General features: G+C 46.5%; 1 protein-coding gene across 9 annotated transcripts in view; it reads left to right on the top strand.

Moving 5' to 3' along the window:
- OGDHL (oxoglutarate dehydrogenase L) overlaps window positions 1–26,933 on the top strand; it is a 2,607,259-nt gene that overhangs the window by 577,840 nt on the left and 2,002,486 nt on the right. The gene's annotated exons all lie outside the window — the stretch shown is intronic.

A 26,933-nucleotide genomic window follows, 5' to 3' on the forward strand; every position in this document is an offset into this window, starting at 1 on the left:
CCCAGACTCTCCCAGCGTTCGAGTTCTTGAGACTGCTCGGCCTCATGGCATCCTGCATTCTTCTGGTGCCAGAGGCCAGGTTGCGGATGAGAACTTTGCAATGGGCACTCAAGCTCCAGTGGTCTCAGTCCTCCGGTAGGATGTCAGACCCTGTTCAGGTGCCGTCTTCGGTCGCCCAGGACCTTCTGTGGTGGGCCGACGAAGGCAATCTGATGAGAGGGGCTCCATTTTGGCTGCCCTGGCCGGAGGTGACGATCGTGACAGACGCATCCCTCACAGGATGGGGAGCTCATGCCACGAGTTGACAGTCAGCGGTCGTTGGTCTCTGTCGGAGTCCAGACTCCATATCAAACTGTTGGAGCTGAGGGCTGTCAGACTAGCCCTAAAGGCTTTTCTGCCGACTGTGCGAGGAAAGAATGTCCTGATCCTGACGGACAACACGGTGGCCATGCACTACCTCAACAAAAAGGGGTGGGCAGGGTCACTTCCTCTGTGCAGGGAGGCGATGCAGCTGTGATTCTGGGCAATCCAGCAGGAAGTTTCGATCTCGGCAGTTCATCTGGCAGGAGACGAAAACGAGACGGCGGACGCTCTGAGCAGGCAGAGCGCGATCTCTCACAAGTGGGAGTTGGCTCAGGAGATTCTCCTGGAGATCCTCCTGGAGATCTTCGCCCTTTGGGGGACCCCTCAAGTGGATCTCTTCGCCTCCAGTGTCAACCGGAAGTGCGGTTCCAAACAAAGCCTTAGGAGATGCGTTTGTGGTGGAGTGGTCATTCCCACTGCTGTACGCATTTCCTCCAGTCCCTGTCATCCCGCAAGTACTGCAGAGGTTACGGAGGTTCGGTTCCCGGATGATCCTCATTGCTCTGGCGTGGGCCCGGAGGACGTGGTACCCGGACCTTTTCGACTTGTCCATCTGCCCTCCACGTCGTCTTCCCTACCGAGACGATCTGCTCTCACGGGAGGGGGGTCAGGTTCTCCATCCAGATGTCGGGTCCCTCAACCTTCACACTTGGTTTCTAAAAGGTTGAGGTATAAGGATTGGGACCTCCCTGAAGATGTGATGGAGGTGTTGCTTTCGGCCAGAAGGCCCGCAACAAAGTCCCTGTATCGTTGCCATTTGAGAAAGTTCTGCGACTGGTGCAGGGTTAAGAATGTGGATCCTTTTACATGTGAAATTCCCATGGTTCTGTCTTTTTTTGCTTTCGTTGGCCCACAGGGGCCTTCAAGTGAGTACCATTAAAAGTTACCTGGCGGCGCTGTCCATATTTAAGCACTCGTCTGAAGAGTGTTCCTATTTTAAAATTCCTTTAATTTCTCAGTTTCTGAAAGGGCTCACTAATGTATTCCCTCCGTCACCTTTCCAGGTGCCCGGTTGGGATTTGAACCTTGTTCTCAAGTTTCTGATGTGTGCTCCGTTTGAGCCTTTGCATTCATGCCCTTTGAGACTGTTAACTCTGAAAACTGTATTTGTACTTGCAGTCACTTCCGCTCGCAGAGTGAGTGAGTTACAGGCACTTTCAGTTAAACCACCCTTCACTGTGTTTCATTCGGACAGGGTTGTCCTTAGAGTTCGTCCTTCTTTTCTTTCGAAGGTGGTGTCGGAATTTCATTTAGGCCAGAAGGTTGTTCTTCCGGCATTTCATCCTCCTCCACATCCTGGTAAGGAAGAGGAGAGGCTCCATAGGCTTGATCCTAGGAGAGCGTTAAGCTTTTATATTTCACGCATGTCCCAGGTCAGAGTGGATGATCAGCTCTTTATTGGTTACGCTGGAAAGCGTTTGGGACTAGCTGTGTCGAAACAGACTTTGTCTCGCTGGATTATTTTGGCTATCTCTGAGTTTTACCGCTTGGCGGGTAAGGACCCACCGGTCGGCTTACGGGTCCATTCTACCAGGGGTATGGCTGCCTCTACTGCCCTGCAGAGGGGTGTTCCTATTCGCAACATCTGTGATTCAGCCACCTGGGCTTCGTACATACTTTTGTACGTCACTATTCCCTTGATTCCATCCGGGGGCAGGATCTGGCCTTTGGCAAGGCGGTCCTTTACTCCACAATTTGATTGGGCATGCTAAATTTCTGTTTTCTAAATTCTTTTCCCACCTCCTTGCATTAGTACTGCTTTTAGAGTCTGTCATAGATATGGAATACGTCGGAGGACCCAATCCACTCGAAGAACAAGTTACTCTCTTACCTGATAACGTTCTTTCGATGGGATGGTCCGATGACGTATTCCATATCGCTCCCTCCCTACCTTCCCCACTACAGAATTTCTTATGCGATTGCAGCTTACGTTTCCGCAAGGCTTTGTGTGTCAGACTGGCAGAAGACTGGTGGCACACGTTCTGGGAAAAAAACTACAACTGAGGCTATGGGCGTCGTGCGTCCTACTTATCACATCGGGTGACGTCGGCCGTCGGAGGAGGTCCTCGAGGACGGCTCATCGACGCAGGACGCAGACGCCGAAAATTTTCCGAAGCAGCACAGCTGTGGTGATTACTGTCATAGATATGGAATACGTCGTCGGACCATCCCATCGAAAGAACGTTACCAGGTAAGAGAGTAACTTGTTCTTCTCCTTAATAAAGCGAGGGACACGAGCCTTAGCTCGAGATGGGACATTTTTAAGGCCACGATTAGAGCGAGATAAAAGCAAGAAGGGAGAAGGAAAAAAGGCAGCTCGAAAGGGATCTAGAGAACAAACTACAACAGGTCATGGGAAAAATGGGGGTGGGAGCTCGCAGGGCAATCGGGAGGGAATATAGAACGATTAGGGGCCAACTGGAAGTACTACATACAAGGGAGGCCGAAGGGGCATTGTTACACCTTAATCAGAAGTAGTACGTTAAAGCTAATAAGGCTGACAGGATGCTCGGTAGGTTTCTAAGAAAAGAAGAAAAATATAGAACAATGGCATTAATAAACACTTATGCTAAACTATACTCAAAAATTCTAGCCACTAGACTAGACCCCCTCTTAGCGAAACAAATGAACACCAATCCGGCTTCATAAGAGGCAGACAGACCTGGGGCAATACACGAAGGGTAGCACACTTATTAGAAAACGTTAATTCAAAAAAGGTCCCAGCGCTCCTCCTCGAATTAGACCCACAGAAAGTGTCTGATCATGTGGAATGGCGATTTGTATTCTATATTATGAAGAAGATAGGATTTGGGGAGAAACCTTTGAATAAAGTGAGGGCTAACTACTGCAACCCTTCCTTACGCCTACTGATAAATGGGCAAATAACCGATCCCATTCAGGTAACAAGAGGTACGAAACAGGGGTGCCCCAGTTGTACGCATTTATTTTAGAGCCCCTACTGGCTATGATCAGGGCCACTGAAGGCTTAATAGGCATCGCGTTCGGCGGGCAGTCCCACAAAATATCAGCCTTTGCTGACGACATATTGCTAACCCTCACAGAAGCAGACAGAGCCTTTGGGGCACTGGATAGGGAACTAGGAAAGTTTAGAGAGGTGGTAGGATTAAAAATTTAAATGAACAAGTCGAAGGCCCTGAGCATCACGCTCCCGAAAGGGATGGAGCGTGAGATATTAAAAGCATCCAATATACCTGGGTGACAAATGCGATAAAATACTTAGGGATCAAGATACCCAAAAAGATCGACTTACTGTACCAGGAAAACTACCCGTCCTTATTGGCAGGATTAAAACAAATCCTACAGGAATGGAGCCCGCTCAGAATATCATGGCTGGGAAGGATCAATGTAATAAAAATGGTCATACTACCTAAGGTTTATAACAATCCCGACAAAAGTACCAAAAGCTTTCTTTAGGGCGCTCCTGGTGGCCATAGGGAAATTCATTTGGAACGACAAAAAGCCCAGAGTAGTTGAAAAATTCCTTCTAGAGTGTGCTGAAGACAAAAACCTGATAGGAACATTATATACATTCATAAAGAAAAATGAGGCAATAGGAACTAGACGATATGAGACTATGGGAGGCAGCGGCAGGACACCAGGTAGAAGACGTAGAGTGGGAGCGTTTGTGGGGCGACATATCTAGTCTCACGAAATCAATCCAACTACAAGAATTCTGAACCGAACTAATGTGCCAATGGCACCTCACCCCAGAAGCCCCGAACAGAATATACCCTCAAGTGAAGAATGAATGCTGGTGGGGGTGTGGGGAGGTGGGGTAATGTGGACACATATGGTGCAAGTGCCCACTCATACAAGGCTATTCGGACATTATAGTGGCCGCAGTAGAGGAAATGACAGGAGCCAAGCGCCTTAGGAGCCTAGGAGAAGCCATCCTGGGCCTTGGAGAGGCGCTGGAAGAGCTTCCTTCTAAAGCACAAAGGAAAATCTTTGTGATCCTGATGTTAGCAGGGGCCCTGGTGATCGCACAGAATTGGAAGTCAAAGGCTCCACCGCAAGAGCACGAATGGGTCAGTAAAATATGGCAGTTTGCTTTCATGGAGTGAGTAACATATTCCCTGCAAAGAAAGCACCAGGGCTTTGTGGCGGACTGGGACCTATTGATGAAGTTCTTACAAAAAGACTTGAGGGGCTTGGTGCCCAAGGAGCATGAAACTGCTGAGTCTGGTATAGAGAAGCTGGAATGCCTGAGGGAAGGGACCACATACATATGGGGTCAATTGCTGATGTTGGCTTTAGGTTAAGCCTATTCCAACAAAAAAGAGAGATAGAGGGGTATATGGCACCAGCCTACCCTAAGTGTGAAGGGATTAACCCTTAATGAATTGCAACAACCGAGCTGGTGCTCATCTTCACTGCGTTCTCTGGGTGGGTTCTATTCTTATATCCTATTCAATTCAGGGCGAGAGAGGAAAACAACATCTACTTAGATGTGGATTTGTAAAACAAAAATAAACATATTTTATTATTCATTTACACGCAAATATTAAAAAACACACACCTTATGTGCAGAATTAAAGTGCTTTTATGGTCTCCTGCATTAGGAGTCTAAATATCACATTAGCAGCAATATATGCACAAAACTAGGACCCTTTCCATCAGTGATTCAGTTAAGCACCATCCCAGGAGCCAGGGAACCCCAGGAGAATCTTCCAATAACGACTATAGACCATTTAGGAGAGTATGGATGGGTTGGCGGGGGAAGTAGGGCGGCGGCGAGGGGGGCTGGGAACAGTTTTGTGTTTTGATGTTCGATAAAAATGCTAATAAAAACTTAAAAGAAAAAAAAAGACAAGCGAACAAACAGCTATGTTACAAAAACACATAGTGAAAAGAGATGATTAATAGGCTCAAACTTTAGTTCGCAAGGAGACCTGTTTAAATATGGTTTGGTGAAGACATGTGTCCATAATATAAGAAATGAAAAGCAACTACTGAGTTAATTCATTTTAGGCAGCATAAGTACGGGTTCTCAGTGTGTCGTAATTTGGCATAGAGCAGAAACAAGTCAGGGAAGCCCGAAATGAAATACACTGACACAAAGGAAAAAGAAACTCCAACGTTGTGTGATCAAAACGGGTTTGTTTACACTTGTTGAGGAACGAGGCGTATTGGCATTTCTATCGAGACACTTAAATAGATTGCGCACAGAGGACGTTGACATGAGACGTGCATTGGGGTTGTGAAATGGGGCGTGAGCGTCTAGTGATGTCAGCATTAGGAGCGGGTGATCTGAATTAGCGCGCGAGGACACTTGAACTTAGGGCGATGTATCAAAGGATAAGATTAGCACAAAATGGTGGTACCCAACCTGTCATTTTCGCATGTTTTAAAGTGAGGAAAAACTCTGGTAAATTGCATTGGAATTTCTTTTAAGAACTATCGATGCATGCTCTAAAATACATGCCCGATAGATTGGGCCAATAATATTTCTGACCAAACGTCCCCTTTAAGATTCAGATAAATCAGGAGTTAAAATGTATTTAACTTGTCACCCATTCCTTTGCTGTTGGTTGTGAGCTTGATGGGGACTTCAGAGTTGATTTTATTAGAGCAGTGGTTTACAAAGCGGATTCAGAATTCATAGTCAGCTGTTTTCTAGTTGCTGAGTCTGTCAATTATGTATGCACAAAGTTGTGCATCAGTGGAAGTGTTCGGCTCTAGTCATTACGTTTGTCCACAAAATCTGGAGATACAAGTAAAAATTCTGGCCTCGTAATCAAAGAATTGTTTGAATCTGGGCAAATAATTTTATCTTAATGTGCCTTTGTAAATGTGTAATAAAAAAACATATAAGAACCAAATGCATAATATGTATCTTAGTACTGACCAGTTACATTTCCCAATCACCCTTTGTAATCAAATCTCCGATTCTGTATTCTGGTCTCTGTGGAAACCCGCTCTACTTATTGTACTTTGTACAGCAACTTATATCCTCAAGATGCCCTGTATGTTCTCTATAAAGTGCACCGTGGGGCTTAGCCCACAATGTGTAAAATACTTAAAGTAAAATAAAGTTTGCAAAATATGTATGAATGTGGGAGGCCACAGCCACCCTTTATCCTCTAGCATATTACACAAGGAATATGCTCATGTTAACATGGAACATTGTTTTTTGATGACGGTTGCTTTGACTAGGTGATTTCCGCATTTTAGCGCCTTTTTCAATTCAGCCTTCTGATTTTCAAAGGAGACAACCATCCACTTTTGCCTGAAGGGGTTTCTAATTTTTATGCTAATCAGGAAATGCACTTCAATTATTTTTCTAAATCCCTCTACAGATCACATACTGATTTTGACCACACAAAGGGCATTCAATCTACTGACTGAATTTTCATTATGTAAGATGGTCATTCATTGGCAAGAATTTAAATAAGACCTTTGTTGCTTGCTGGATGTCCTTGTTTATCTTGAAATGGTTTTCTAAATGTTCTCCCAGCTCAGGACTTTTTTCTCTTCTGGTAAAAGGGTACTATACTAACCTTTCATTACTATGTGACTTTTGATATTGAACCGTCACTCGTTTTGTGTTCTGCAAACAGTACACCAAGGATGTTAGCTTCATATTGCATTCTCAGGTTGGATATGCCCCTCTGAAGAACCTCTTATTTTCGTTGGGCTAAGAAATGGACTTCCTACACCTGTCAGGGTTATGCTTTATAATCTTATCAATGAGCCTCAGGAAATGAGAGTTAAAGTACAGGTAACGGTCTCCATTGTGTCTCTTGTACTGGTAGTCCCCTTCCTCCAGACGACCCCACCTTCCACTGCATTTCTGCTATGTTTTTGTTGCAGGAGAGAAAATAGATTGCTGTAAAGAAAGCCAGCGAATGGATAAACATTGGAGCTTTCAGTGGCGCATGCACACTTTGCTTCCCTTTTTCAAAATTATTCTTACTTGGGGAAAGAATTATTCAGTTTGTGTGCTAGAAGGCAGGGCATCTCAGCGACCTTAGAGAAGTGGGCTAAGATTCAATATAGTAAGTTGTACTAAGTACTCCAACAGACTTGTATTTACTATGTTCTTGTTTAAGTTTAAATATCCCTGTGGGATATTTGACACAGTAAAATGGCCAGTCTCAGACTGTTACTGTTGGGCGATATCTGTTCTACGGTAAAATCGTGAGCAGTGATGCAAACTTGTACTTCAGAAAAGGCAAGCTACGTTTAACAGGTTTTGGCAAGGGTCCATGATAGGACCAACTTTGTGGATGGAGTTTTATCACACGCTGTTATAAACTGCATTGAGTTGAATGCAACCTGCCTGGGAGTTTTTGGAAAAAATAACAGTAGCACATTTCTTTAAATACTGCTGCATGTTTAGAGACACAAGGCATCACTTTTAAGCGTCACAATAATCTACTTTTTGTTATTATTATTAACAATATTATTCCTATTGTATTTCATTGGTCCCTATTGTTGTATTTCAATGGTCCCATGTGTAGAGCTAGGCTGCTTCAGTGCAATTAAATGATTTTTACTAATTGTGGTAAGTCCTGCTAAATTGCCTGCCCCTCTTCTCCCCAGTATCTCCAATGGCTAGATACTGCCTTTGTTACCATTAGTTTCTTGTCAATATAGTGGTTTCTTTCTGCTGAATTAATTCTCCTGGAAAATAGGCTACTGGATGTACATGATTTTTTCCCTCTGCAGTTTGCGAATCCTCTCTAGGCCACCAGTCTCGCCTTGATCAAATGACACATTATGTCTATTAATCTTTTCAATAGAAGTAATGATGTAAAGTAATGGGTAATATGTTTTTTTGTTTGTTTATTTTCTATTACATAGTGCATCTTTAACAAGATAAATGAAGATATTGCGTCCATCTCATAGAGGAGAATATGTTCTCTAGGCTTTGAATCCATAAGTTACAGTCCAGTCTAGGAATGGAATGGAATTAGACGAATCTAAAGAAAGTCCTGTTTCAAATAAATCACTACTTCATGAGGAGATTATTAGAGTGAGTTGAAAAAGAGAGAAGCGGGAGTGGAAGAGGGGCAAGTGTGAATGCAAAAATTCAAAACATGCAACTACATTTCTAATAGCAAAGAATTAAAATGGTTTAATACATATATGCACAATAGCACGCCAAACTGATCATGCTGCAGCCCATCTGCTAGGTGAAGAATTGATACAGTTCACCTGCACTGTCAAACTTGAGGCACAATCGGATAAAATCGGACATTGCTTTTTGTAACCTTGGGAATATTTCTGTATTGGTTCCTTCACATACAGACCAGAAAGCGTAAGTACCTTTGGTTTACCTACTGTATGACCCTAGCACAGCACGGAAGCTGCAAAAACATACACTTGCCTCTGACAATACTTTGTTTCAACACACTGTTTTTTTTGTACCATGCTCACATTGGTTTGAGTTGTTCAGTCCTTGTTGATATTATTTCTGGGTGGAGGTTTGTTTAAGCAAATGATGTTAAGCCTACAAATTGCGTCTTTGAATTTTACATATTGGAATTTTTACTACAATGCCCTCATATTGGGTGCCGTTTATTGGACACTTCTTTAAATATTTGGACACATTACAACCAAAACAGTGGGTCAATAGCATGGACCTTCTTAAAATGTAACTTTCCGGCACTGGAGTTGAGAACATGTTTTCCAGTGCTTGTAATTGAGTATGCGTCTGTTTCTTATCTGAAATTTCTATCTGTAAGGGTCCAGAAGTACGAGTCTGACACAATGGTAGCATGGTGATTGGCAAAGATTTGTATTTAATAAAAATAAAGAGATAAACTATCACTCCCTAAGTCTAAGAGGGCCTTCCCTCTACTAAGGAATCTGTCGGAATGTCCAAGTAAATAAAGTGTTCACCGTTTTGTCAAAATGCCTACTTCTAATGGATTGTGTCATCCCACGTATTCCCCATCTTATGATAATTATCCTTCCAGCTTTAGCTGCTTCGGATTTTTTTTTTTGACAGGGGGCGCTGTGTGCCATCTTGTCGAGTTGATGTCCCTCGAGGGCCTCCGTTCAACTGTCAACGTCATCATCATTATAAATAGCAAACGCAGCGCCCGTTGGCTTCAGTTCCGGTTTTCAGAGCTAATGCTTACGCTTCGGTTCTTCAGTGAACTTCGTCAGCTATTTTCGATAAACGTAAATGTCTTCCCCATCGGCTCTGTCAACGCCTAAGACAGGCATCAAGAAGTGCCAAGACATGTCGATCACCAACCCTCACCGCATAGGTCTGAGGTTCCTTGTTACCACTCACCGTACCTCCGACTGTAACTCCTTTCAGGCGATGACCGATGACGCTAGTGCATGAGTTTCTTGCAAAAAGAGGATACAGACCTTATGTTCAGCGTAGAGCTGCAGTTTCCTCATCTTGGCATGATTACCCAGACCCCTTACATTCCAGCTCATGCATCTGTGTGTCAGCCGCCATCCAACCCTAGTAGCAGATCAGTAGCAGATCAGTCTTGAACCCAGAACAGAATCATGGGAAGCACATGTCTACAGCCATTGTGGAAAACTGTAAGTATCCGACAGCCCAGTCACATACGTTGAACATTTTACATTTAACACACCCCGCCCGCCACCCACACCCTCCTCCCAGTCAGGGGGGTGAGAACCCCATAACCGAGAAACCAACAACCTTTGTAACTTAGCATTGGTGGGCTGTTTGCTTCTGGCAGCCCGGTCCGCAACGCAGCAGGACAGAATGTAGCAAGCATAGCAAGCAAAACAGTTTACAGCTGAGGCTATCGCAGGAGGTCAAGGTAGCTAGTAATGGGGAGCCGTACCAGTCCAAATGCTGAAAATCATGCGTTAGCACCCCAACCTTAGCATTTAGAGTCGGCTAATATTAGATCAACAAGTGACCAGAGTCATTCATGATAGTGTTGGTCCAGGAATCTCATCACCTCCTCAGGGATCGTGAAGAAGTAGACCTTGTCTGAGTCTTCAACCCTTTGCTTGGCCGGAAATAGCCTGGCATATTTGACCCCTAGGCCGCAAAGTCTCTTCTTCACCGTCATGAATGATTTCCGCTGCTGTTGCATGGCGATTGAGAGGTCAGGATAAAGGTGAATCCTACTGGATCCCAACAGAAGCTCGCACTTGACTCTGGCTGCCCAAAGCAGTGCATCCCTGTCCCGAAAGTTGAGAACTCTAGCAATGTTTGGGCGGGATGGAGTGCCTGGCTTGGGTTTTGCGGTCAGTGAACAATGCGCACGCTCTATGGCGAATTGGGGTGAATGCTTGGGGCCGCCCAGCAAGGATGAGAGAGTGCGCCCGACAAAGTCCTCCATGGAGCCGATAAAGTTGTCCTCGGGCACAACAATGATTTGTATGTTGTTACATCGGGATCTCGACTCGGTCTTCATTTTTCTTACTGACAATCTGCACCTGCTTAGTGAGAGCAGTAAGATCGGATCTAAGAACATTTCATCTTCAGCCATTCCCACCCTAGTCTCAACCTCAGTGACGTGGGTATCCGTCTTCTCCATGCTGTCCTTTATGGCACTGATCGTGCTGCTCATGTCGTCAAGTTTAGTGTTGAGGGTAGTGAACCCCTCACGCATGTAGTCCATCATCCGTTATAGCTCCGAAGGTTCCTGGGTTGGAGACTGAGAAGGGCCAGGTGCCGCATCTCCGCCACCCTCCGGCCCTCTGGGGGTTGGTTTAGTAAACATGTTTAAGGAGCTTTGCTTCCCCCCTCCTCCTTTTGTCATGTTTGCAGTCCGGGCTTCAAGGGGGGGCCAGGTAGGCCCGGATGAGACAGCAGATGTTAGCAGGGGTCTACGAGGGTTTCAGGTATGGGAGGCACGGAATGAAGTGTTTAGTCTCAGACCGAGGGCCTGCAGATAGCCTGTCTCCACAATGATGCCCGGGAAGGCAGCAGCAGCACATCTAAAGCTCAAGGGCAAGCACAGGTCACAGCCACAGTCTTATAGCCACAGATGGCCCACCGGGGGCATCAACGAGATCCGGGGGTGTCAAACATGTCAAAGTTAGGCACTGCGCAGAGGAGCAGTCGTGCCACACAGGGCTGCGCAGCATAATCCACAAAGGGTGGTGACCACACATAAGAGATGGGATACGGTGGGCACACAGTTGGTCTCACCGAGAGGCTCGAGGCAAGGGCATCATGGCATACCACCCCACACCCAGCTATGGTGTGTATGAGTGCCAGATGAGCTAGGGCAGCAGAAGCTAGCGCTGGTCCAGAAGTCGGTAAGCCCCCGTTGCAAGCAGGGTGGACTGTACCCCTATGGGGCAAGAGGCGGGACCCGCGGAGCAGGACCCGCGGAGCAGGACCCGCCCGTGGACCACTCAACACAACTTACCGGGAGCAGCAGCAATGACTGGCTGGGGCACAGCCCGGGCCCCACAGCGATGAGCACCTCACATTGGACTTCATTAGCAGTTAATAGGTGACCAGCACCACCATAGAGGTACAGTCCGCCCTGCTGCGTGACAGGTACTGAACAAGGCCAGGTGGTGCCCAATATGAGTCAGCAGTTTCTAGGCTAGTAAGGAAGGCCTGCAGTCGCACACCCCAGAAGGAAGCAGGCAGCACATGGGGGTGGGAGCCCCCGTTTCAAGGTAGGTGCTCTGGGTCTGAGCTGGCCCCAAAGTAGAAGTGAGTAGGCTCCGCTGGAGGGGCAAGGAGGAGGCAATGACGGCCAGCCCGCCAAGATGAGGCTCACCTGTGGGTCCAGAGCCGTGTGCCGTCTTCGTGCCCCAATGTAGAGTCCACGACATACAGCAGAGCGGAGCACCAAGAGCAGGCAGCAGCTCGTTGGATGGCAGCGCCGATTAGGGTCCGGCAGCAGCTCGTTGGATGGCAGCGCCGATTAGGGTCCGGCAGCAGACGTCCAGCAGGGAAGGCGAAGGCAGGAGACTTTCAAGAGAAACCAGACTTGGCCACCAACTGTCCTGAGAGCTGCAAGTGGAACTGTTGTCTCGTGCTGGAGAAGCTCGAGAGTACGATGTGCTCCAAGATCCCACCTTAGCCCGTGCTTAAAACGTGGGGCATGGAGTCCCAGGCTACCGCATCCTGACATAATATTCGTGAATGCGTCTTTCTTTTCTTGAGCACTATCCCACACCCTTTTTGTATTAGTCGTAAGGTTTGGCAATAGGTTTCTTAGTATAGGCCCTTTTTATTTGACACAATGCTACTAGCACTGCCTTAGTTTTGTTTGATGATAGATGCTTGCTCCCATCTTAGCTTTAGGTTTAGATTAGGCGTGTTTCCAACCTGCATACAGTTTAATAAACACCCTTGAACTGTGATCACTCCCGTCTGTCTTTACTGTTGCTACCATGAGTTCCTTACATCACCTTTAATTTTTCATATAGTATCTTTTTTTTTTTATCTGGAGCTTTAATGCACAATACTCCTACTTCTGAGAGATGTAATAATATGTGTTATTATTGCCTTATTTATTGGTACTCCATGTATCTACCTCGGTAGAATGAAAGACTGAGCCAGCTCTTCTGAGATTCTATCTTGTACAGGCTAGCCCCAGGTTTAGACATGTGCTTAGCTTGCTGACCTATACCCTCAACCTTCCGTTCAAGGCAATATAATTTGCTGACTTTAGGTTGTCCTTACAAAAGTTCTGTTTCACTTCTCTGATCTTACAAAATTCATCATTATCTGCGATAATGAAGAGGTTCAGATGGCTTTCTGTCTTGGAAGTTTGTCGACAAGCATATTTCTAATGGCGAGGGGTCTGTCAGAGAAAGCAGTCCTATTTTGTCCTCTGCGCTTTGGGCCCCATATTCTCAGCCACCACAGAATAGTGTATGTAAGAGAATGATGTGTAAACGCTTGGATGAATAGTTCTCTTTCACTTGGATGTTCTAGTGTCAATATGTCACTCAAACCATTATACCGTTTCAGTGTTGCTAGTATTTTGCCTCTACACATCTGGTGATACTACTGCTTTTCAGTTATAAAACCTAGCACTAGATTGAAGTGGCCCCAAAAACATATGTTTGTGCACTTTGATCTCTCACTTGAGAGCTAGGGAACATTTGTGGGTGTACGTGTAGAAACTCTCAGCTCATCACCCAATAATCAAATGGAGAAACATGCAGCAGAAGCAAGTTGTGTACCATACTGCTGTGCAGAATGGTACGGGAACATGAACAGTTCTACACGAAAAAAACCTCCTACAGAAAGCCATGGCCATAGGGAACTATCAAAGCTTTATGTAATGCCGCTCAACCTACCCACATGACATTAACCATCTCCTCTCCAGGAGTTTTCCATCGCACTGTATGATACCAAAGCTGGAGGCTCAGCAGTATCATGATCTCGAATCCGTTTTTTACTTCATCTTCATACAGCATTTTGGGCAGTCATGTGTTTGTGAAACAATCAGCTTGGTCCGCACGACCACCACCCCTAAACATGGCTGCTGTTTTGCACTCTCTGAGGCTCCTGTGCGACCCTAGAACTACAAGTAATATGCCACTGGTTTCCATATTCGCCACAATGCACAGTACATTTTTAATGCCCAAGGAACAACTAATTGTCCTTCGGGGGAACCAGCCTTCCCACCACCTCAACCGGTGGTACCACACCAGGCCCCAGTCGGACCTAGATCTACTTCACGGGGCCGTTTAGTACGCTCCTCCCCTTCCAGACCCAGATCTACGTCACTGGGAAGATCAGCAAGGTCCTCCAGGGGACGCTCGCAATCCAGATCAATTTCTCTATCCCCATCATCTCCCATGTCTAGCAAGACGGGCTTAAGACAGAATATGTGTGATTTTCCTGCGACGGAAATGATTGAGGGAGAAATGACCGAAGATTATTTGCTCGAAATAATCTTCTGTCATTTCTCCCCTGACCATTCTCCATGTGCCCAAACCCCTACCCAAACGCCTACCCACACCCCGTCCCCACCCCTAACTTACCTTCTGTCTCGCTGGACCCTGAGACGCCTGTTCCTTTTCACTTCTGTGATCGGGAACCGGCGCTGCAGGGTCCTTTTTTAAATGTTTTATTTTTTTGGGCAGGTGCGGGGGTGTCCCCCGCAACCGCCACTCAGTATACTGTATAGTACAGTGAGCTGGGATTTGTGGGGGACGCCCCCTCAGCCTTTTTTTATTATTATTTTTTTTTCTCGCACAGCTGTGGGTCATTCTCCCGCAACCCACGCTCACTATACTATGGTATAGTATAGTGAGCCGGGTGTTGCGAGGGACACTCCCACAGCCTTTGTTTTTCACAAAGCTAAGTCCGAAAAACAGAAATGTGCAATACCACTGGACAATGAAGCACGAAAGCTGGACGCATTCGGTAAAAAAAAACATTTTTTAAAAAGTCTTGGAAATTGGAGCTACAACTGTTAAGGCAGCCAACTCTCTACCCATCATTGCCAGATATGATGGGGGAATGTGGCATACACGTGTGCCAATCCTGGAACACCTCCCAGAGGAGAAGCGTAAGGAGGCAAAGGCATTTCTGAAGGAAGGAGAAGAGTCATCCAACCTGGTCATCAACATGGCAGTGGATCTGGCAGAAACAGGTTTCAAACAAGTGGCCAACAGGGTAGTCCCAAGTAGACAAGCGTGGCTGTGATGTACGGATTTCCGACTGGATGTCCACCACAAAGTAGTGGACATGTCCTTTGACTGGGATGAGCTGTTCGAACCCAAGATTGCCAAAGCTGTAAAAACAATCAAAACAGATACCGACACATGAGTTCAGCGGAGCAGCCGGCAGAGCAACTACTTCCTCATCCAACAAGGTACGTCAATTCTCTAGGGGATCCGCCTATTACTCCCAAGGGTACAAGAGGGCCTATCAAGGTTAACAGAAATCAAAAGACTTTAGGAAAAATCAGTGCCGCAAGCAACCCGCTGGATCCCAAAGGGGACAACAGGGGTAAGTCCCAACAGTGACAATCTATCCCACAGCACCCCGGGAGGGAGGATCTCCAAATTTGCCCGAAACTGGAGAGCAGTAACAAAGGACAGATGGGTGCTGGATGTGGTATTATACGGGCACCTAATAGAGTTCAAATGTACACCCGTCCCATACCTTCAGACCACCATCTGCAGGCTCACAAGCCCACACTTCTACGAGAAGTGCAGCTCATGCTGCAAAAAAAGAGCCATGGAAAAAGTCCACAAGAACCAAAGGGGAAAGGAAGTCTACTCTGGTACTTTGTCGTCCGCAAATCGGATGGAAAATGGAGGCCAATTCTAGACCTAAGAAGGCTAAACAAATTCGTAAAGCGCCAGAATCACTATGATCATATTACAACAGGTCATTAAAGCAGTGCAGTACCACGACTTCCTCGTGTGCCTGGACCTCCAGGAGGCATATTTTCACATACCCATCCATCCAGGGCACCACAAATACCTCTGGTTTTTGGTTGGAGAATCACACTTCGAGTTCAAGGTCTTGCCATTCGGCCTAAAGTCGGCTCCACGCACCTTCCCAAAGTGCCTTGCGCCAGTGGCAGCCAACCTGCGCGAGCAAGGACACCACCTCTATCCTTACTAATACGACTGGCTGGCATGATCCCCATCCACACAGGGAGCACAGTCTTCCATAGCGGCGACAGTGGCCCTGTTACAAGCATTGGGCTTTGCCATCAATTACAAGAAATCCTGCTTACAGCCATCAAAGAAGTTCATATTCCTCGGAGTGGAATTCTCCACACAGGAACCCAAGGTGCGCCCCTCCAGCTACAGAATAACCACCCTTGTGGGCCTGCTGAGGACGTTCACGGCAAACAAAGTAAAACCAGTGCGACAATGCATGCAGCTGCTTGAGACAGTGGCTTCGTGTATACCTCTGGTCCCGTACTGCAGGCTTCATATGAGACCCCTACAAGAATTCCTGGCAGCGAACTGGTCGCAGACCACCGGATAATGGGGGGACAAGGTGCATATCCCTCCCAACCTGTACTCACAGCTTCAGTGGTGGGCAAACAATGCCACATTTTGCAGGGGGAAAACGTTCCAAGACCCAACACCTGGCAAAACGCTAGTTATGGACACCTCCCTCCAGGGGTGGGCCGCTCACGTGGATCAACTACACGTCAAGGGGCTATGGACGCCCAAGGAAGCATCCCTGCATATAAATGTGCTTCAACTAAGAGCGGATCGGTGGGCACTAAAATCATTCCTCCCAATACTGAAAAACCAAACAGTCAAAGTCCTGACAGACAACAACACACCACAATGTATTAACTGTAAAAAAACAGGGAGTAACGAGATCCAGGAAACTATCCAAGGATGTCCAACGGACATGGCAGTAGGCCATTGCCCACGAGATCATCATTCAGGCATTCCACTTTCCAGGGATACACAATCAGACAGCCTGAGCAGGTAAATGTTCCAAAACAATGTATGGGAGCTCTACTCCACCACGGTGCAGTCTCAATTTCAGCGATGGGTTCAGCCAAAAGTGGACCGTTCTCTTGGACGGCCTCTTCCTGTACGCCATCCCTCCTTTCCAAATCCTGCGCAAGACCATACAAACAATCATGCAACAACCCTGCAAGGTGATCCTCATTGCGCCAGACTGGCCTTGCCAGGCCTGGTACTCCGATCTAGTACAGCTCTCCAAGGACAAGCCTATCCGACTCAGCAATCAACCAGGCATCGCAACACAAGGCAAGAGGAAAATCCTACACCACAACCTCCACTCACTTCGGCTGACCCCGCCTTTTCTGGTGGTGTACTACAGGGAACACAATAAAAGATCATGGTGTATCGTCTGGACCCTGACTCAGGAAAGCAATGGGTCCATATGGACAATGTGGTGCTGGCACCAGTTACGCTAAGCGAGTGGTTTTGAGTACCGCAGAGGGATATTCCCTTTAGGGTATTGTTGCATCCTGCCTTGCCCCTTAGTTGCATATGGGCACCGCCCCTGGGGAATTTAATAGAGGATCCGTTGCGCTTTCAGTCCTGTTATTAGGCTGGCCAGTTGTGGGCAGGCGGTAGGGTTTTATCCCTGGCCAGGTTGGATGAATGCCTGCATACAGGAAAGCTTTCAGTTTTCGGCTATTTACAACTCAAGGGGGTGATGACTAGTCCGGGATGGGGGGAAAACATACGTAGGGACCTCGCTCCTTTTGAAAAGATCCTACTTCAGGAGAAGGGTACTAAGGGTCATATAACTAAAGTGAATGCAGAATTGAGGCAAATCGATCTTACTGACTACCTACCAGTGTGGGTGAGGTGGGCCAGAGACCTGGCAATAGACATCACAGACCAGAAATGGACGGCCATTTGTAGGGGTTGGGGGTCAAGAAATCCACATTGTCCCTGTAATACAGAGTGCAGGCATATAAGATAATCCATTGCTGGCACTACCCGCCGGCAAAGCTGGCCAAGATGTACATGGGGGCGGAGTCGAGATGTTGGCAGTTTAAGCAACTGCAAAGTGACTATTACCATATGTGGTGGGGTGCTCTTCTATACAAAGATATTGAATTGACGTTCTGGCTTGGCTTAAGGATGTGGATGGCATACAGCGGAAGCTGTCACCGAGCCTTCTGTTTTGTGTTGATGTGGAGGATGATGAGGCCGGTGAGGAGGGCCATATGGTGCGCACATTGCTTGTGGCGGCACAAAGCTGTGTGGCACAACGCTGGAAGTGCGGAGGGGGCCCCCTTGGAGCAGGACTGGGTCCAGAAAGCACAGACAGTATATGAAATGGAATATCTCACGCATTTGCTCGATGAGACCCGCACAGATTTAGAGGGCGAGTGGCTTCTGTTTTTGACCAAGTATGAAAGTTGAAATGCTGTGGGAAAGTTAAATGATATGATATGACATTTATAACACGCCTATACACAAGTGTTTCAAGGCGAAACGAGGCAAGGGAGGCGGAGCAGAGGGAAGACAGACAACGATCTTACTAGGCCAGGTGTCATTCAGATCGTGCAAGTACAAGGGAAGGGGGAAAAAGAAAAGTGTGGGGGGCGGAGAGCGGGGGGAGCGCAGTTAAATAAAGAACGCCCAGCTGGTGGCAAGTGCAGGGTGAGTGCAGACATAAGTGCTGGTTTGGGACTGTAGGGATACAGAAAACAGTCTCCAGGTGCAGGGGTTGCCAGGGAGGCAGCACAAGCGTGCAACTGGCAGGGCTTGGGCAATAGATCAGATAGGTGGCCTGGCAACCCGTGCAGTCTCAGTATCAGCCAGGACTTCAGCAGGGGAGAGAGGGGGAGAAATCAGAAGCAAAGAGAAAGGTTTTAGGTGCTTCCGGAACCGAAGATGGTTCTCCTCAAGTTTCAGGGAGGCGGGGAGGCTGTTCCAGAGGGAGGCCCCAGCCGAAGAGAGAGATCTTCCACCAACTTGTTGCTTGGGGAAGCGACTGACCCTGAGGGCGTTGGAGGCAGATGAGCGAAGAGCTCGAGAGGGAAGATATTTAGGAAGAGGGAGTTGAAAGTATTGAGGCCTCAGGCCCCAGAAGGCCTTGTGGACGATGCAGAGGGTTTTGAACTTTATCCTCGCAGCCACTGGGAGCCAGTGCAAAGATTTCAGTCCTGGAGAGATACGATCCCTGGGCTTGAGGCCTAGGACAAGTCTTGCAGTCCTGTTCTGGATGAGTTCCAGCGGGTGTGGAGTAGAAGCAGACAGATGTAGAAAGAGCCTGTTGCAATAGTCCAGCCTGGAGAGAACCAGAGCTTTGGAGACTGTGAGCTTCTGGGGGAAGGGGAGAAAAGGAAAAATACCTCTGAGGAGGTGCGGCTGGTAGTGTGACTTCTTAGAGACGTGAGGGGAGAAAGAGAGTGTGGAGTCGAAGACGACCCCCAGGTTTTTAGCCTTGCAGGTGGGAGAAGGAAGAGGGCCAAGAGAGGCCTACAGGAAAGGAGGCAGTGGGTGCGCCGATGATAAGAATCTCAGTCTTACTGGCATTAAGGCAGAGGTCATTGGCGGCACACCACTCCTGGATAGCAGACAGTCAGTCAGAGATGAGGGAAGGGGAAGAGGTGGCCCAAGGTAGCGTGAAAATGAGCTGGGTGTCATCCGCATGGCACTGAAAGTTGGGGCGGAGAGCGGCAATGCAGCAAAATGTTGGGTACTGTGGGAAACGACTGCGATAGTGATATTTGTTGTTCTCTTGGATTATGCATGTGGGGGTGAGAGCAGGAGAGGGAAGATTTAAAAATGGACATGAGCCAAATGTTGTTCGGAGAGATGTGGATTAACGGTAATTTGATGTGTTACGAAATGACAATAAAACTTGATTTAACCAAAAAGAAAATGAATGCATGTATTTCTTCAAATCTAAAGTCAACACACTGGCAGTACCTGCCGAAGCTGAGCTCTTGAAGGAACAAGTGTCGAGAGACATATCATCCGCCTCTTGTGTTCAGCAGGGCTCAAGATGGTCGAAGCTGAGGCATAAACCACCATTCTGCGTGTGCCGGTGTGATGGCGATGCACTTTGCATTTATTGCTGCGCCTGACACGTTGCTTCAATGCAGGGCTTTTTGTAAGTAGGTGGGCAATGTGAGTGGAAACCAGTTGAGCAAACAGAAGTTGAAAGTGCTCTTCTGCAGAAACAATCACTCCTGCGCCCCCAAATGAAAAAGTGCAATCTGTATGAAAACATTTTGATATTCAGACCTATTCACTAACCTTCTCTGGGCCATAATGAACATATTTGATGTCTATGGGTAAGAATTTATAAAGCACAAGGACACGATAAAGCATCATGGCGCTAGCTTGAGACCTCCTCTCAAACAGTAGCCACTGATGGCAGTGCCAAGGGTCTTAGGTGATTTTCTCTTCTTCTCAAACATCTTCTGGGTTCCAAGAGACAATTAAGGCTCCGCGGCCATATCCCTACCACCATCCACCGGTAGGCGGAAGCCGGCTCCTGTGCCTAAGGATCCGTGTACAAGGCTCCTGTCCTGAGCCTGTCCAGAGCCGACAGAGGCCAGGGCCAAGACCTCTGCCTGTTCGTATTGCTGTCTGCTGCGTACCTACATTACTGCCTGGACTCTTACGGCATGGTAAGCCCCCTGTGGCTCTCTTATGAGACTATCTTTGTTCTGTTCATCCCACAGCATGTTTTTATATAAATGCTAATATGCACTTGTGCCCACTACCCAAAGAGCATTCCTCACGGCACCGCTGCACCTGACGCTGCAATACACTGCCGCTCCTCACACAACTTTACTGCCACTGCATTCTGTGTCATTACTTGTTTATCTTTAACATGTTTTACCGCTCCTGCTCACTCTATGTATGCTTAAAACATGCTCCTGTACAACTGTATACAAGTGTTTTGTTTTGCACACCTCTCTATATTTTACCTCAGCGACCGATCATTGACACTACTGCATCGCTGCTTGCTTTTTAGTAACTCACCTTGACTGATCACATACTGCCTAGTGCGATACTTGTTTTTGTGTTCCGCTAATACTGCATCACGAAAACTGGTGCCTTTGAGTTTCCTCCTCCTTGCAACTGCCCCTTTCCACTCGCGTGTTCGCTTTGCCTGTATTGCATCTATCACAACGTGCCCATGTTGAATTTAGCCTACTGTGCCCTTGTTGAATTTAGCCTACTGTGCCCATGTTGAATTTAGCCTACTGTGCCCATGTTGAATTTAGCCTACTGTGCCCATGTTGAATTTAGCCTACTGTGCCCATGTTGAATCTAGCCTACTGTGCCCTTGTTGAATTTAGCCTACTGTGCCCTTGTTGAATTTAGCCCACTGTGCCTTTGTTGAACATATCCCACTGTGCCCTTGTTGAATCTAGCCTACTGTGCCCATGCTGAATCTAGTCCACGGTGCCTATGTTGAATTTAGACTATCACAGTCCACCATACCTATTCTGAATTTAACCTAGCTTAAGCCAACTAGGTACCAACCTGAGCTTATTTGATCCAGCCTACTGTAGCTTGTACTAACTGCCCTCAGTGACACTTGTACGCCTTCGTATGCCACCGTCCAGGCAACATCACATCATGAGCATTATAACCGGTAGCCTCTTAACCCATTTAGGTCTACTGCTCATTATCCGTTAGACATGTCACAGTAGCCACCTTACAACCAACAAGAGAGCTCTGCACAATTCTACCATCTTTCTCTCAGTAACCCCCACCACCATGGATCGCCCTGACCAGACTCCCTCAAATTGCCTTCAAAGTAATCCATGTAGTCTGCCCCTTAGAAATTCTAGACTCCGAGCGAGACTCACGAGACTCCATGAGCCCCTAACTAGAACCCTATCCCCGCCAACAAAAACCATTAACCAGAAGGTAAATATCACCCACCTCAATTACATGAGACCTCTAACCACTCCCACTAAAATTAAACCTACCCAATCCACTGTAGCGGACTCCCCGCTTAAAGGAGAATTAATAAATGCCAGATCCCTTAGCGCACATGCCACAGATATCTGTGACCTAATATCAGCCGATAATCTGGACTTTCTTGCTATCAGAGTCTTGGCTACACGACGCAGCTGGACCCCTAGTGTCTAAATCATGTGAAGCGCTCCACCATCAAAGTTCCTCTACTTAACTCCCAGACATTGACTATCCACCTTATCTAGAGACCACCTGGACTCTTAGGAAAATTCAAGGAGGATTTTCACAGCCTACTCTCCAATAACCTTAAAATATCTTCACAATTACGTGTTCTAGGGGACTTTAATTTGGGATACAATGACCCCTCAGATAAATACACCACCACCATTGCCAATATTCTTTCTGAATTGGGCATAACTCAAAAAATCCTCGAACCCACTCTTACCAAAGGTAGAATCCTTGATTGGCTGGCAGTTTATAACTGCACCCCCAACATCAAATCCATCTCCCCACAATCTTGGACAGACTATTTCCTCGTGTCCTTTGAACTATCCACCTCCAGACCACTCGCTCCAGCTCCCACCATGGCCACACCTTGTACAACAAGGAATAAAAAGAGTATTACTAAGGATAAAGTGATTCCCGCCGCCCTACCCTCGCTTAACCAATTAGCAGATCATTTAGACCCGGAAACACTCGTCGACGAGTACAACAAGATTATGTTAACCACACTTCACAACATTGCCCCCCTAAACCTCAGACCGAGCAAACCCAAATCCCATCTAAATTAATGGTTCACCCCTGAACTAAAGGATTTACAACAATTTAAGAGGAGTTGTGAAACTGCATGGAGGCTAACCCCATCAGAAGACCATAAAAATAAACTAATGGAAATCTCCCCCCACTATAAAAAGGAAATCCACGTGGCCAAGTGAAATTGATATAACAAGCGTATATCTAATGCTAATTCAAGTATGAGGGAACTGTTCACCATCCTCAAGGAACTAGAGTCACCCATCCCTATCCCGGACACATGCTCCAAAGATAAAACGTGGTTTGCAAATATACAATAAGTACTATCAAATAAAGTAACTATGCTCCAAAAGAAAATAGCTAAGGAAAAAGCCTCTCTCAATCAACCACCCAAGACCAACAACTTGAGTACCGACCCCCTCTTAAAGGAACATGTTCTCAAAAACCTCTATTCTCGAGGTAGAGAAAGTTATCTTCTCTATCAAGCCATCCAACTGCCAAGGCAACCTCTGCCCGGCCCAGCTTATAAAAGACGCTGCCAGAGATCTCTCCCCATTCGTATCTAAACTTATCAATGCTTCATTCGCAGTGGGTACTGTGCCTACCAACCTGAAACAATCTTGGGTACTACCGCTGCTCAAAAAGCAAACCCTAGATCCACTTGTACCTACAAACTACCGCCCCATCACGACAGTCCCATTCCTGCTTAAAATCCTGGACAAGATTGCTTATAACCAAATTCAAAAATTCCTGGAACAACATAAGCTCTTAGGAGCACGTCAATCAGGTTTCCGTCCCCAACATGGTACTGAGACTGCCCTTATCGATTTGAAGGCACAAATAGATGAACTACGAGACGTTGCTCGACCTTTCGGCTGCATTTGATCTCGTCGACCACAAGGTCCTTTGCAGCCACCTAGATTCATCTGCACATTTTTCCAAGGGGCTATAACTTGGATCAAGTCTTTTCTCAGCGACAGGACTATCAGGGTGTTCTCCCCCTCGGCAGCGGCTGATCCGATCCCCATTCTACGTGGAGTTCCCCAGGGGTCCTGCGTCTCCCCCACCTTATATAACATATTTACTAAGCCCCTTTTTGATGATCTGGACCTTCTTGGTATTACCTACACTAATTATGCAGACGATACCCAGATTCTCCTGCCACTTTCCAGGGATTACAACAAGGATTTGGCCTTGGTAAATAGGGTGTATCTCATCATCCAGGCATGGTTGGCAACCCACGGTCTCTGCTTGAATGATGATAAAACGGAGATAATCATCCTGGGTACTCGCCCTAACCTTAGAAAATTAGGCCAAGACTACACCTCGTTTGAGATTGATGGCAATATCATCAAGGTGTCCAAGGAGGTGAAGACACTTGGCTTTTATCTGGATTCCACTCTCTCCTTCGATAAACAGGTGAACTCTATGGCATCAGCCTCAGTTTACACTTGTAAACTCATTAGAGCAGGTAAACACTTTCTCTCAGATGACAACTGCATTATTTTAGGTAGAGCCCTGATTTTGTCTAGGCTCGACTATTGCAATGCCCTATACATAGGTGCCAATAAATCTATCATCCACAGAATTCAAATCTTACAAAACTATGCCTTAAGAGCAGCTCTTGGTGTGCCTAAAAGATCACATATATTCCTAAGATTAGGCGCCAAAACAACTGGCTGTCTACCCAAACCAAAATCCATTTAAAAGTTGCATCCCTGGTTCACAAAGCTTTGAATAATGCTGCACCTAGCTATCTTATGGATAGATTCCTAAAGAGAAGCTCCACCTGTCCGGCAAGAACCACCAATGTCAATAGCCTTATCACAACGCAATTCAGGTTGGCCATTGCTGGGGGAGCCAGTTTCCAGGTCCGAGCAGCCCAATTATGGAACTCATTGCAACATCCTCTACGTGAGGAGCAGCCCTTCCTGAAATTTAGATCCAACTATATCAATCTACTTAAGTCTGCCAGAAAGCCGCTGAGCTTTGTTGAGATGAGGATTGCTCTTGGGACAGCACAGTTTGCCCACACTCGTTTCATGATCTCACCAAATTCTGACTGCATTTGTTTGGATAGAGTATTTACCTTGGAATTTGGTGTATTTAACCAGACAATGGGCATGTCTCCTTCGACCTCATAGTTTTCTGGACATGACTGCAGATGAGAAGGAAAAGTTTCAGGTGGTTTACCTGGCACAGCCGCATAGAAACCCAATACCGTGCCACCATGTTTGGAGGTGAATGAGAGCCCATCCTTAGTGTTGAAAGGTATACCGAGGCCATGAGTGAATGAGTGAATCCTCTTTGCCATGGATGGACTGGATCAGAGTAAAGTTCAACTAAAACGTAAAATTGACTGGAATAACTAAAAGTTCAGGATCCATTAAAAGTTTACGATGACCTTTCCTTATTCTTCTGCTCCTGCCCTGGTTCACTTCTCAGAAGATATCTTTCAAAAAATGTACTTTTACAAAGTCTCTGGGTTTTCTCCACTTCTGGCTCTTGTCTCCTTCTGGGTTATTTGGCAACCACAATCCAGTGGTAGGCTCAAATGGGATACAACATGTTATGCGTTCTGTGTCTCTGGGAATTCTTTTAGGTTCCTGGCCTTTGTTCTCCATGCTGGCAAACAGGGTTTGGGTCATCCTTGTCAGGGTCCTCTTCTGTGGTTGTCCCGTTGAAACAGGACAGAAAAACTAAGGCCCTTGAAAGGGAGCATTGTAACAACCAGTGTCCAACATGCAGGCAAGGGGAAGTTGACAACTTGAGAGGGTTGACACCTATTCTATCACTTCCTTACAGTCTATGGATCCTGGATCATAGGTCCATCAGCCTATGCTCTCTTCCCTTTTCGATTGCTCGCCATTTGCTTATTTCTCCTCCTGCCTCATGGTCTCTCCTCTCCTGACTTGGGGCTCACCTCTATACCCACAGTAATCTTGTTAGGTTCATCACTCACTTCAATGTTCTCTTTCTCAAACTTCTCCCTCTGACATCTCAACGTCTCCACTTTTCTCTACCTCCAGATAATCCATCACCATCTGCGTCAACTCTGTCTGCATCTCACTGTCACCTTCTTGCTTTGTTGCCTCTCTGTATCACACTAGGGGTCCTCTCCTTTATGTGTGTCGCTCCGCAATCTCCTTTCTCTCAAAAGTCTCCTTCTCCCTGACCAATCAGTCCCTCCCGATATATCGCTTATTCTTGACTCTACCATTTTCTAATTAACTCCTCCACCAGCTTCCTATCTTTTCCCCATGGAACTCTCCCAACAAATCAACGGGTATCTCTTCACCTTTATTCTGCTCCAGTACGTGTGTTGTCCTCAATACCCATCAGCCACTGTCTTTCCCTTCTGTGCTCCTTTCACTAATAACTTCTTCACAGCCTTCATGCCATACTCCTGTTCTATCCACCCTTTTCCCCTCTCTTTCATCCATCCCCTCGTACCAACACTCTTCTTCAAAGTTCTCTTTGGAAATGATCTCATCCCCAGTATTTTAATCTTCTGCTCTTTCCTCCTCTGATCCACAACACCTCAGACTTTAAATCTCCAGCTGTTGCTCCCAATCTCCTGTATCACCTCCAACTCCTTCCCAACACTATCATTTTTAAATTCTCCTGTATCATTTCACCTCTTTCTCCCTTCACCCCCTGGACTTCTCTCACCCTCCTTTATTACCTCCAAATTCTTCTCTCCGTGGACATCTCTCACATATCTTCTAATTAACACCATTCTCTTTGGCCACCTCTCCCAAACACCTTGCCTCCAGCTCCTTTTGCTCTTTCCTCTTTACCATTCATGATTCTCCACTGCTCTCTCCAGTTTGACCAACCCTAGTAGGATAGTCTGTGCTCTGTCACCTTTTTCTGAAAGCTATGTCCTTTTATACTGGTTTAGGGCCACTCCTTGGGAGGGGCCCCTTCTCATTTTTTCCTCTGATGAATCATGATTGTATTCACACTGGTATTGGTGGAGTGGACAAAGAGGGCCAACCTCAACTGTGTTTATAATTAAAGCGCTGGATTGTGTAGGGTGGGGCAGGCCGAGTATTTCACAGCCAGTCTGCATCTTGGATTTCTTGAAATCAGCTTCTGTGTGGTGCAAAATTGATATACCACGCACATCCTTGCCTGCTCTCTCTATGCCAGTATTTTAGTGGGTACTAGCAGCTATCCTTATGGAGAAGGGGGAAGACTCTCACCAGTAGCCATTCAAGTGTGTGGTAAGCTTTGAGGGCAATGCCATTACAGGGATTGAAATTGGAAATCATTGACATTGACAAAAAGCATCTCTTGGATATTGGGATTTTCCCCTTAAGCAGGAGCTGCCCTGACGGGCCAGGTGTTAGTCCAGTGTCTGCAGCAAATCTAACTTGTGCACAAGATGCAAAATACCCTTTGTTCTATTATATATTATCCAATATGCTTAGGAGGGTCCTTTATTCACTTTTTACCTACACAGTTAATATAACATAGCTATGTGTGTATGGTACCATGTGACT

Source organism: Ambystoma mexicanum, chromosome 8, assembly GCF_040938575.1.
Source record: "Ambystoma mexicanum isolate Mex_15411 chromosome 8, UKY_AmexF1_1, whole genome shotgun sequence".
NCBI lineage: Eukaryota > Metazoa > Chordata > Amphibia > Caudata > Ambystomatidae > Ambystoma > Ambystoma mexicanum.